Source organism: Triturus cristatus, chromosome 2_2 (assembly GCF_964204655.1).
Source record: "Triturus cristatus chromosome 2_2, aTriCri1.1, whole genome shotgun sequence".
NCBI classification, from domain to species: domain Eukaryota; kingdom Metazoa; phylum Chordata; class Amphibia; order Caudata; family Salamandridae; genus Triturus; species Triturus cristatus.
The window spans coordinates 437,135,556-437,147,824 of NC_140582.1; the positions used below are offsets into that span (position 1 = coordinate 437,135,556).

The 12,269-nt window shown below is 39.7% G+C and overlaps 1 long non-coding RNA gene across 1 annotated transcript; it reads right to left on the bottom strand.

The window, feature by feature from the left end:
• Positions 1–561: 561 nt before the first annotated feature.
• Positions 562–2,540, bottom strand: LOC146862336 (uncharacterized). Its single transcript, XR_014978422.1, has 5 exons — positions 2,437–2,540; positions 2,237–2,333; positions 2,075–2,140; positions 1,584–1,709; positions 562–1,017 (listed from the first exon to the last, which is right to left on the bottom strand). It is a non-coding gene; the product is annotated as an uncharacterized LOC146862336 (long non-coding RNA).
• Between the last annotated feature and the right edge of the window lie 9,729 nt (positions 2,541–12,269).

A 12,269-nucleotide genomic window follows, 5' to 3' on the forward strand; every position in this document is an offset into this window, starting at 1 on the left:
GAGATGAGTATTGGGCAGGCCTCCAGCCAGAGGGGTAATCATTTCGGTAGGCCTACGGGGTGCTGTGTGATGCCACCTTCTCCCCTTGTTCCCAATCAGGGGGAGGGCACAAGCAGTTCAAGATCACACACCCTCAGTCCCTGGATTATTATTACCCCACTGTCCCAAATTCACACAGATCCATGCGGGCAATGGTGCCCTTTCTAGATTTTTTCATTCAACTCAGTTTGCACCCAGCCACTCATGTACAGGGAGCACCCACCTGTGGTCTGGTCAGCACGGCTGACAGATCCTCTCCTTTTGTGTGTGCAATGGGGAATATGTAGTCACCTGCAGGCCAGCACCCTGCACCAGACGATCTGCAGACATTGATCCCCAGTCAGAACGCACAGCCTTCCAAGTCCTCAGCATAGGCACTGAGGTAGATATGGAATAAATAATGAAGGAAAAGTACTCTACCTATTTTTTCCAGAATGTACAATGTATCATTTAATTAATATGCTGACACTCAAACTAAGACTAAACATGAAATTTCAAACACTTTCAATGCATAAACAGAAGTCAATTAATGAATGTTTTTATTTTTCACTGTGATCAATTTTCAGACAAAAATGTTCAATACATGTACTTATTCGTGACTTAATAAGGTAGACATCAAAAAATACACAGAAACCAAAAATTTAAGGGGTCCCAGACATCATCAACTGCACACAAATTCACAAACTTATACCGGTATCACAGCACACCAAAAGCACACTTCATACTTGCAGAAATAAAAAGATGGTAAAAAATGACCAGGAAAAAACAGGCCCAAAATCAGCCACAATAATCAATATATAAATGAAATCATTGAAAAACATTCAATACAATATAAAAAGGTCCATGTTGAATCTAAGGAATTGGGGCTTGGGTGGACTTCAAAGAAGCGCCGACGCGCGTTTCGGTGAACGCACCGAACAGTGGGTGCCACCTTCCACTGGGCGAACAGTATGAAATTTGAGTGTATTTTTCTGGGACCTAACAAGAAGATAACAAATCAAATTGCAATCCAAGTATGAATCAATAACAAAAAAATGGCATGATTTGTCGAAATAAATATATCAAGAAAAGGCCATTAGTTATAAGTGTCAGAATCAGACTTGATGTAGGTAATGTATCAAAATTAGAATTAAAATACGCAAAGAACACTAGAATATCCTGATCGAATACTAAGATAAAAACGGTAAAGGCTGGAGAGGTAGATCTAAGAAATATATAAACCTGAGGGTGGATCGGTTTCTCACAGAAGAACAGGAAAAGTATAAGGGAAAGAAAAAGGGATGAAAAAAGGGAAAGGAAAAGAAAACAAAAGAAAATGAAAAAGAAAAAGAAAGCAAAAAGAAAGGAAAAGAGGAGCAGAAAAAAGAAAAGCAGAGAGAAAAAGAAGGAGAAAAGGGAAAAGGAAAAAAGAAAAAAGAAGAGAGAAAAAAGAAAGAAACAAGGAAGAAGAAGAGGATAAGTTTAGCGCCTAGTGGGAGTTCTAAGGTCGCTAGACTCGTAAAGGGGGAGGGGGGGGCAGGGAAAATGAAAACTTTCCCGCTCACCTGTATAGGCTATATCTATAGCTGTCGAGTCAAACTGGCGAAATGGCGGCAAAAAAGCTCTGGTCACACACTGATAGTAGGAGCATAGAAAGACTAGAGTCTTCTAGGTAAGTCAAACATCAAGCTCTAAAACGGGACAAATCAAAATTAAAAAATTAAAGACGTAATAATCTAGCAAAAGCATAGACAGGGTGAGTGCAAAGAGGTAAAGGGAGGCCTTTAGCAAAATAGATAAATAAAAAGTCAAAAACGCCCACAGGAGAACAAAACGGGTCTATACAAAAGGACGAAAATAAGGGCCATAGCTCAAGTTAATATAAAGATACAGCTCAAGGGTAGCAGCTAATTTCATATCATAAGGCGCTAATGGCGTGTAATTGCTGAAGACAATATAAGGGCCAACGGGGGCTCGTTAACAAAAGGCACATTTCATATCGTACAGAACTGTCCAAATAGTCATAATGAAAGAAAAACGTGTAAAAAGACTTCACCTGTTAGGAAATGTTAGGGGCTCGAAATCTTGATCGTAGTTTTCAAAGAGGTGGTTAATTAGAGTCCTAGATGGTCAAAGAGAAAACTAATGAAAACAATAGCTCAGTAGAGACGACTACAATAAAGCATGCTCAATTAGCAAAATTAAATAGAAAGCCCACCATGTCTGTCGAAGCGGGCTTTAATATTACATTGAAAATTGAAGCGTGCCGTTGGGAGGTCCGCTAAGATACTCCTCGTCACGGTGCTCTAACCGAACTGCAAAATATAATGATAAAAAATAAATAGTTATAAAATCTTGTGCGCAAAAGGGAATGTGCAATGCGCTATAGTGGGGCTCAACGTCATCTAAGCGAGGTACCTGATAGAAGATGTATCGGACGAAAGAGCCGCCAAACAAAAGATCTCTGACAGGGAAAGTCTCTTCGAGCGGATAGGTGAATATACTCGTAGCCAGATGGTCCGAAGAACACACTGACGTGTTGCAAGGTCGTTTAAATAGGCCAGTGACCGATCGATTCATGACGCGAGGAGGCGTGTCTATGCTTAAAGGGCCAGCGAGTCAGGTCTGTCCGTAAGTACTAAAAGGGAACAATTCTAAAGGTCTCGTTGTAATGGTGGTGACAACAAAGTGTCCAGATTAAATATATAGTCAACAGGGACGCCAGATCTGATTCAAATACTTTTACCCCTGACCGCCAAAGCCTCACACAAGTGTGTCCATCTTGTGTGCTGGCTCTCTGGTGCCCCTATACTGGGGACAGTGTGAACCCCTAGACACTTAATTGCCGTTTTGGTCCACTGAAATGGAGAGCCACTCACAATCTTGTTGCCTCCTCCTGGGGAAGGGGGAGGTTAGGGATACAGGATTTCTAAATATTATCTCAAATACAGCTACATTTTCAAATTCTCTCGTGTGAGAGGAGAACATCATTGGCAAATAAAGTTAGCTAACACCATGGCAATACATTTGGGGAAAAACCCATGCAAGCCCTTGGTGAGAAAAGCCTAATCTACTCAGTTGAAAGCTTTCTCACCATCAAACACTATTAAGACATCTGGGATTGCCTTTCTGTAGATTTTTGACCAAGTGGATTATTCTACAAGGATTATTGTGTGTCTTTCTCTCTTTCATAAATCCTAATTGATCAAGGTGGATTGGATTTGGCACTAGATCCTCCAGACTAGTAGCCAGGATTTTGGAGCACATTAGAACTTTGGATGCTGTTCTCGTTTAGGAAGTAAAGTGATATGAGCTTCACTCACTGTCTGCAAAACGCCATTATTATTAGCGGTTGCACTAAAAAGAGCAGTAAGGTGGGGGACTAACTACAATAGCCTTATAGAAATTATAGGGAAGTAGTCCAATCTGCAGGTCTTTTGGAGCTTAAGCACTTCTTCCTCAGAAGAGACTAATCAAGACAATTAGGATGAAGAATTATGTTAGCTATGTAGTCCTGTTCCCACACCTGGCAAAGCTGTCCAGCCAAATGTGACACAACTGTGTTTCCCTGGCTATAAGAGGTATGTTTGAGGTGTAGAAGTGAAGGCTCTGCCCTATTAGTTAGCAATGCATTTAATTTGCCTATGATCCACATGCCTTTCTATTGCAGGATTTTGGTGAGGTGCTCCTAATAAGCTGGCTTCGCTTGTTGGAATTCTGCCTCAAGAAGTGTTTTTCATTCTTTTTTGTTTCATCAGGGTTGACATCATCCCGATGTATCTGCTCTGTATCACAGATTTAAATGCACCCCTATAAATGAGGTGGGAAGTATTTACTGGGCTCTTCAGCTAAAAAAACTCTTTAATTTGTGATCCCAGTTCCTGTTTCAAGAGCCTTTGCCACAACAATGTGGCATTCAAGTCCATCTTTTGAGCTGATGTGTAGATGGACCCTATTAGACATGCTTGCCATGATGTTTTCTATCCAGGAATAACTGTGATGAGAGTGGGAAAAAATGTGCTATGTAGTGAGGATGGAAGTTGATATAACCAAACATCACGCAGGCCCAGCTTGTTGAGAGCTTGATTGTTTGGATGCGGCTCAGGCCAGTCGAGGTATTATCCTGATGGGGTCTCTCAAGCTCCACATTCCATGCTACACTGAAGTCACCGATGAGGATGATCTCTCATGAGGAAAATGTGCCTAGGGTCGACATGAAAGTGTTAATAAATTGCTCTGGGAGCATATTCGGGGTATGTTTTGTAGCTTTCATATGGATCCCACCTCGAAGATGGCCTGAGACCATCACAAATCTACCCTATCTGCTTTTTAAGCCATTGGTTGGAAGGCCACTGATTTATTTTAAAAATAGGGCTACCTTATTCTTTTTCATTTTTGCTGAAGACTTTTACATTATTGGGGGTAGGCTTTATGTCTAAGGTGATGGTAATTTTGCCTCCGCAGATGAGTTTCTTGGAGCGCAATAATATCATAGTTATCCGCCCCATGTATCCCCATAGTCTATTGAGCTTCTTAGGTGAAATGAGTCCTTTGCTATTCCAGAATACCACTTTAAGTACCATCTTCAGTTTTACAGGTGGTGCCACTGCTTGTAGTGTCTGATATTTGTGAGTTCCCACCGCCACTGAGGGACCTCCAAAATTTGTCTCTCACCACCCATCCACCCAATTAGTTATATGTGTTCTCCATAGAAATTAAGTGAAAAAGTAAAAACTATAAACCATACTCTTACCATTTAAGAAACTATAAATTGTGTGTAACATCTGTGGACTAGATGGTAGAGTTACAGAACCACCTGCGATGTGCCCAAATAACATGGGAAACATTATGCAGAGAACAATTGCAGTCAACCAGTACATAACATTGTAGAGCATATTAGCTGATGATATGGAGAAAGCATTATGAGGAAAATTACAGAATGCCTAGGTTGTTCCTACTCCGACAAGCACAAAATCCAAGGCCACAGTGCATGGGAATTAGTTACTTTAAACTGTAATAATTTATGGTATACAAACATAGTTCATTGCATTCCTATGGAAGTGAGCCCTAAGAGGCTCAACCATTGTCTTTGGGAATCTGTTGGGGATTCCTTGTGTCATGACAATTTCGTTCGCTTTGAGGTTTCCATTTCATATGGTCCTCTGAGGACCTCCTGAGGGTCCTTGGCTTCCACCCAGACCATTGTCTTGAGCTGCTGTAGATAGTTTAAGACCTAGGAGTTGAACTGCTTTTGAAACATTGGTAAAATGGTGGAATTTCTGCATATAGCCAAAAGCCAGACTGGAAGAATATGTCCATTGATAGTGGGTCTGTTAAGCTCATAACTTGTCAGTGACTGGTCTAAATTGTTGTCATCAAAATAGGGTGGCTGGTGCAACATCCTGGTATAGGGAAAAGGAGGCCAACTGAAATGAGATCTGATCCAGTTTCTGGGCTGCTGATAAGATACCATCCTTGATTTTAAAGCTATGGTTTTGGACCAGGACATCTCTGGAATGTCAGAACTTCACATTGAACTGTGGTCCCATTCTATGTGCACTGTCACTTTTAACTTAAGGACGGTTATCCTCTAGGATTGATGAGGAGAGGCCCTTCACGAAAGCGTATAGATCAATACCTCTGCCTCTTCTTCCAAGTCTTTAATATGAAGGTTTTCCATTTCAGATCTGTTTTTTAGATCTTCACGTTTGAGGACTGAGACCTGCAGGAGATTGTTTGAACGAGCTAAAGTTTCTCTTTGATGGTTTAGTTGTAATGTAACAATTGGATTTTAGATTCCACATCAAGGATTTTGATTTCAACAGTCAACATTCTGTTGGAAAGTGTTAAATCTGGAGGTAATTTCAGTTTTAAGTTCATTTAATGAGTGAAAAGATCAGTTTCAAAGTGTTTCCTCTTTTTTTTGCATCTTTTATATAGCGCAAACTCGACCCGAAGGTTTTGGAGCGCTGTACATGAGCACCGTATTTACATTACATATTCAGGCACGGGGAGATTAAGTGATTTGCCCAGAATCACAGGATGTGGACGCGACCCCGAGGCTCGAACCCTGGTGTCCAGCACCAAAGTCGGCAGTCTAGCCGACGGACCACATCCTCTCTGCTCATTTTCAAAGTGCTGAAAGCTGGAGAGGAGGTCTACCTCTCTCAGCACCATGATACCCTCTATATTCATGCCCTTGCATGGGTGCTTTCTTGAGCTAGGCATCTTAAAATACCTGGGGACTCGATTAAGCTAGATCATTTTGGGAGGCATGTATCTGCTCAGTGGTAAGGGAGCAGTAAGCGCAGGCAACAGAGCTTCATGCCCGACTCTCCTATGGGAATAGCGTTGTTACTCCCTGCCAAATGAAGCTGTTCTTCTTCGGCGCCTCTGTCACTATCCTGCACTCCCCCAAGGAAGCTCCTAATCGAGGCTTTAGCTTATTGCATATACTCCCTGAGAGATCTTGTCTTCGTCATTTTCCTTCAACTTCTTTGGGACGGGTCTCTCTGGCTGTTCAGGGAAGCAACAGTAGTCCATTGTAAAAGAAGTTTCGCTCCCTGGGCTGATTATCATTACTGTGGAAATGTGGCCTGGGTCTTTAAAGTTCAAGGTTGTCCCAGACCATTTGCCTCATTTAGATATGTGCTGCTTCTCAGTGCCTGGTAGGATAACTTACTTGTGCTCTTGGTTAAGGGCGTTTTAAGTCAATTGAAGGTACTCACTGGGATCATCTCCTATCTATACTCTGAGGTACTCTGTTGTCTCACACACACTGGCTCCGTTGCTCCCCAGAACTTAAGATTGGGAACCAGCATCTTAGAGCCTCACACGGACCGCCGGTTCAGAGCCTGAAGGCCCCCTCGATTATCTTCTCTGCCTCCATCTGGACCTTGGCCATTAGGTCACTCCGAGCCCACAGCCTGGCATCTATGGGCTCCGGTTCTCTTCACTGGACCTCTAGGACCATGGCACTTCTGGCTCATAGAGTGCACCTCGCTCTTCGAACCTGGGACACGATCACCAGGATTTCAGCGCCCCTGCTCAGCCACCTTAGAATGCAAAGCAGGATTTTGGAGAATATTATTACAAAGAAACATATATAACTAACAAAACGTCTCTTTAGAGGAGCTATGATGAGAGTAAAAGTTTTCTAGCCTGGTGAGCAAGGCTGAAAGTTACACAAAATGGTATTAAATGAATGAGATTCCCCATTAATAAGTTTAGAACCACTAACACTAATGAAATAACTATGTTTAGATTATTATAGACATATCCATAATAGGCATCATCTAACTGATTTGAAGAGAATCTCAAATGACTACCCTCTGAGGCAGGAAGAGATGATTGGGTGATTCAGTCAATATCTAATGGAAAAGTTGCTAGAATTAATGTAAACCTTATCACATTTTATAGATATTATAAAGGGACTTTATTTATAAACATGATGAAACTGAAAATCATATTCTAACAGAAGATGACATTTCTGCCTCTTTTGATACTAGTCTTAAAAACATTTAAAATCCTAGAGGACCATAATTCACCTTATTTGATCACCCAAGATAATATTGATTCTAAAATAATGGATTAATTAAGAGCCAATAGGAACAATAAATTAGCAGATAAATTGATCCACAAATATGAAAACTGTTTTATTGCTGGACGCAAATTATATTCAAAGATCAATCATTTAATAGAAACTTCAGATTTTTTAAATCATTCGAAAATCCCTGAAGTAGTACTGAAAAAGTATTTAAACAGAGAGGCACTGGTGGGGTCAATTTTGAATTCTGCAAAGATAGACTCTGTAGGTGAACCTCAGAATGAGACAAGGGAACCTCTGTCCCCGATGTTATTTGCTTTATGTAATCAACCTCCAGCTACAACCAATCAAAGTGGTGAGGGCATATTTGCCCGAATACAAAATATGTCAAAGATAAAGCAGAAGATGTGATGCCTCTTTTTGAAAGGTGGCAGGATGAATTTTATCAATGTTTTCAATCAATTTTACCAGTTAAAAAAATGACGGGTTATAAGAAAGACAAATGCTCCTCTTTTTAATTACTGACCCGAAGTATGAGATTCAGAAAGTACATAACGCTAACTCTAAATGCTATATAGGGATATATGTCAGTTTAGAATTTACAGATTTATATGAGTTAAATTATAGGCCTTTGATTAAGAAAGTAAATTGTGATGTTAGTTGTGGCATTCTCTCCTGTTACCAAAAATGGGCAGAGTAGCTTTAATTAAAATTGTTGTTTTCCCACTATTTAATTTTGTATTCTCAGCTGCTTATTGCAATTTGAATCGAATGTTTTTTTAAAGAAATTGAGAGAATGTTTTCATTATTTATTTGGAGAAATCCGTCCTCAAGATTGTCACTTAGCACTTTACACCTGCCTAATTAGGAAGATGGACTTGCAATTTCTGATTTAAAATGTATATTATTTTGTGACATTTACATGCTAAAGTTTAAAAAAAAGTGCACTTACCTTAAAAACTCTTTGATCATTTTTTATTAAATGATATGCCTGGTGATTGTAGAATTGTTAATATTTTAAAATTATCTAAGTCACCTAAAAAAAAGTCTTAGGATGTTACAAGGGTTTTTCAAGAGAAAAGAGAAGATTTTAAAATATTTTTCTATTCCATACATTAGTTCTGTTACAGAGTTAGATGATTTAAGAGTGAACAAACAGTGTCTTCTCTCCAAGACCCTCACCACTTTGATTTCTCAAGTTTAAAAAATGTGCACTTACCTTAAAAACTCTTTGATAATTGTTTGTTAAATGATATGCTTGGTGAATGTAGAATTGATAATATTTTAAAATTAAGTCACCTAAAAAAAAGTCTTAGGATGTTACAATGGTTTTTCAAGAGAAGAGAGAAGATTTTAAAATATTTTTCTATTCCATACATTAGTTCTGTTACAGGGTTAGAAGATTTAAGAGTGAATCTTCTCTCTAAGGCTCAAACTGTAAAATAGAATTTTGTGGTTCTTTCAAATTGTGACTCCTTATAATAAATAATGAGGGGACACTTGGTAGTATGCAGAACTAGTTTATGTGGTCTTATAAATGTATTTGTCATGTCTTACCTAAAGTAGACCCTATAAATTTGAATGCGTTTGAGAATTTGGTTTACAACTTAATACAAATAGTAGTCTAAGATCAGTCGGTTCTTGGAAAAACTGTCTGTGCGAGTTGAAGATAAAGGATGTTTTCATTACATTCCACAGACATGGGAACTAGGCAATAATTTGTTGTCTGTAATGTGGAAGAAGAGGAATGAATTCAATAGTTCATGGAGTTAATTATTGCAGAATGAAAATTTAGGCTAAATTGTTATGATATTGTATGGATACCTTTTTACACAAGATCAAGAGACATTGTAGCTGGCAATCATTTAGATGTAGTTCTGGGAAAATACGAAATTGGCTGCACACAGTTTTGTCTTCCTCTTTGTTGTCACAATTTCTGGAGGACTTTTTTAGGCATGTGAGTATTCATACCTCAAGAGGCCACAAGATAGTGTAACTTGGATATGCCTCACGGACTGCTGGTTTGCCAAAACTAGGGATTAGATTGATCTCCATTTTAATGTTAAATGCCAGGTCTACGATATTGCATGAAAGACACAGCTAATTCTCATGAGAATGGTTAGAAACTATTTGAGCATTGGGAATGTATATTTTCATCTAGAATGGTGGGATCCAGCAAACAATTTACAGAGCTGTGGGAAAATATTTTTTACAATATTTAGTAAAGTGTCATTGATTTATTAAATGCACTTAAACAATTGTTTCTGTTCAGCCTATCTATGATTTTCTATGTTTAAGATATTTTATTCCCTTTAAAAAAAAGGCTGATCCATGGCAAAGAAGTAAGGGGTCTGCCCGAGGAAAGAAAAAAGTTGATATTGAACCAGTGCCTTCTGCACATAATCAGATTTTTAAAAAAACAAGGTATCTGCTAGTCTGTAATTGAAGATGCTTTGCAACTTCAACCGAAATCCATCTTTGAGACACACGTACAAAGCCTGTGCTTAAGATGTAAAAATAAATAAATAAACTGAAAGGGCCCAATTTATTTATAGGGGCCCACCATTGGTGCTTCCAAAAGCTAGGCTTGCCATACAACTAGTCTGCCTAGTTTTGAAACCATCAAATGGCTCTTTATTTCAGCGCTGTACCCTACCTGACTCTGGCAGGCTCCCTTTATCACTTTCTTACAATCTTCTTCTTTTTTCCCTTGGGGTTTGATGTCTAGTGATCCTGGTCCCAACTAATGAGTGCCTGTGCTCATTACCAGCAACCAACTGCACAAAGTAAGCACTATGCAAAGTGACATTGTGGACACTGACATTTACAGTTAGTATTCCAGGCCCTTATATAGTATTTAATTCCAAATTAATAAAAAAACAAGTAATCACCACTTACATTCACATGTACCTTTTCATCTGCGTGATTGGTCATTGTCCAGGATAACGTTGCTATATAAACTTTTAAAAGCATATCTTGTTGCCGGCTGTTTTCTGCTATTCTTTTTCCAGTAAGACCTTATTATTGAAGTTGCCAAGGACAGCTTTGTATTTAAAATATATATGGCCTAGTCATTAGTTATAGGCGATTGCTCTTGGGAAGGTTTCTTACATATGCTTCTTACCTCCTTTAGTTCTTCCTCAGCCAGGTTGTGCTACTTTTTGTCTGTTTCATATGTTTCCTATGGGTTCGGCCCATCACTTTCAATTGCCAGGATGCTTTCTGAGATGAGACATTGTAAATAGCCGATCACTTCATCGCCCAGAGGTCCTGCAGCATTTCACCAGTAGCAGCTGCTACCGAACGGGCGGGAGGATTTGGAGGGGGGGGAGCGGGGGGAAGGAATTAAAAATAAATAAAAAAAATGTAAAACTTACCTGGATGGCGGACGCCTTCCCTCTGTCCTCTTCCTGGCTTCTGTGGAAGCAGAAAGCACTTAGGCTCTCCTTAGTCAATCACAATGCTGCAATGCAGCATTGTGATTGGTCTGAGTGCCGTGGTTCGGCGCTCAGACAGGGAATCAGACCCTGGGCATGTTCTCCACCCAGGCTGTAATGCAGTCTGGGTGTAGAACATGCAAAGTCCACATGAATGTTTTGCCGACCCAAGCGGGCCAGCCAAACATTCATGCGAACTTAGGAGGGTGCCACCACTCCTCCAACCTCTAAACAGCCCAGTCTTGCCCCTCCCCTAAACAACAGAACCAGTATGTTTAAATAAAATTATAATAACTTTAAATTATTATAATTGTATTTTTCAGTTTTTAATCGCTCACACAGTGAGCAGTGAGGCGACACTCCTCCGCCTTAGCCGAGAAGCCGCCACTGTGTTTCACATCTGTCTTTGCCTCCTCTCCAACTTCCTCTGACTTTCCACTTTCTCCTTCCTTTTGCCAAGTGTTCTCTTTAACAGTGCATGTTTTGCTAGTTAAATGATTCTCATTTTAGTGTTTTAATGATATGGTATACTTTTATATTTGCATGATTTTCTTAATGTGAATTTCATCTGGAAGAACATTTCCATTACATTATAATCTAAGTAAAAACTCGTCTTCTGTATGTAATTTTCTTACGTTGTCTGTTAATAAGATAGCTAACATGTGCAAACATTTAACTCGTGCTCTTTAAAAACCACATTGCCTCCAAGTGAAGGTAAGACCCTGGCCTTGGGCCGCGAATGGCTGCATTCTCCGAGACAAAAAGAAAATGAACATGGTGGTTCAGTCTTCAGGGCTTTCCTTAATACTACGACCCCCCCACCCCCACAACCTCCCTCCCTGAATCATGGGAACCCCAATTTGGATGGGACCAGCAGTTTCTTCCTGATTTTGGATTCCGAGATGTGCAGTAATATGGAACAATATAGGCCAGATTCACTCAGGTAAAGTTACACTTTTGTGTAAGTTCACTATTGTTTGCTATTCAAAAGGGTATTTTACGAGTAGTATCTTTACGAGTACAGAGTCTCCTCACATATAAAGATAGGACTGTTAGGGGCTTAGCTTGGTTGGTAAGATTAGGGTGGTGTGAACTTACGATTTTCCAACAATCACGCTGGCATACTATGTTAAAATACATTATGCGACAAGCAGGGTGCATAAGAGGGGCTTAAGGGGCTGTGGAAAGAGAGAGGAGTGTGGATTGGTAGGAGTACTAGGTGAGAGTTATTTAAAAAAATATTATATTTTCTAACATTTTTTAGGACT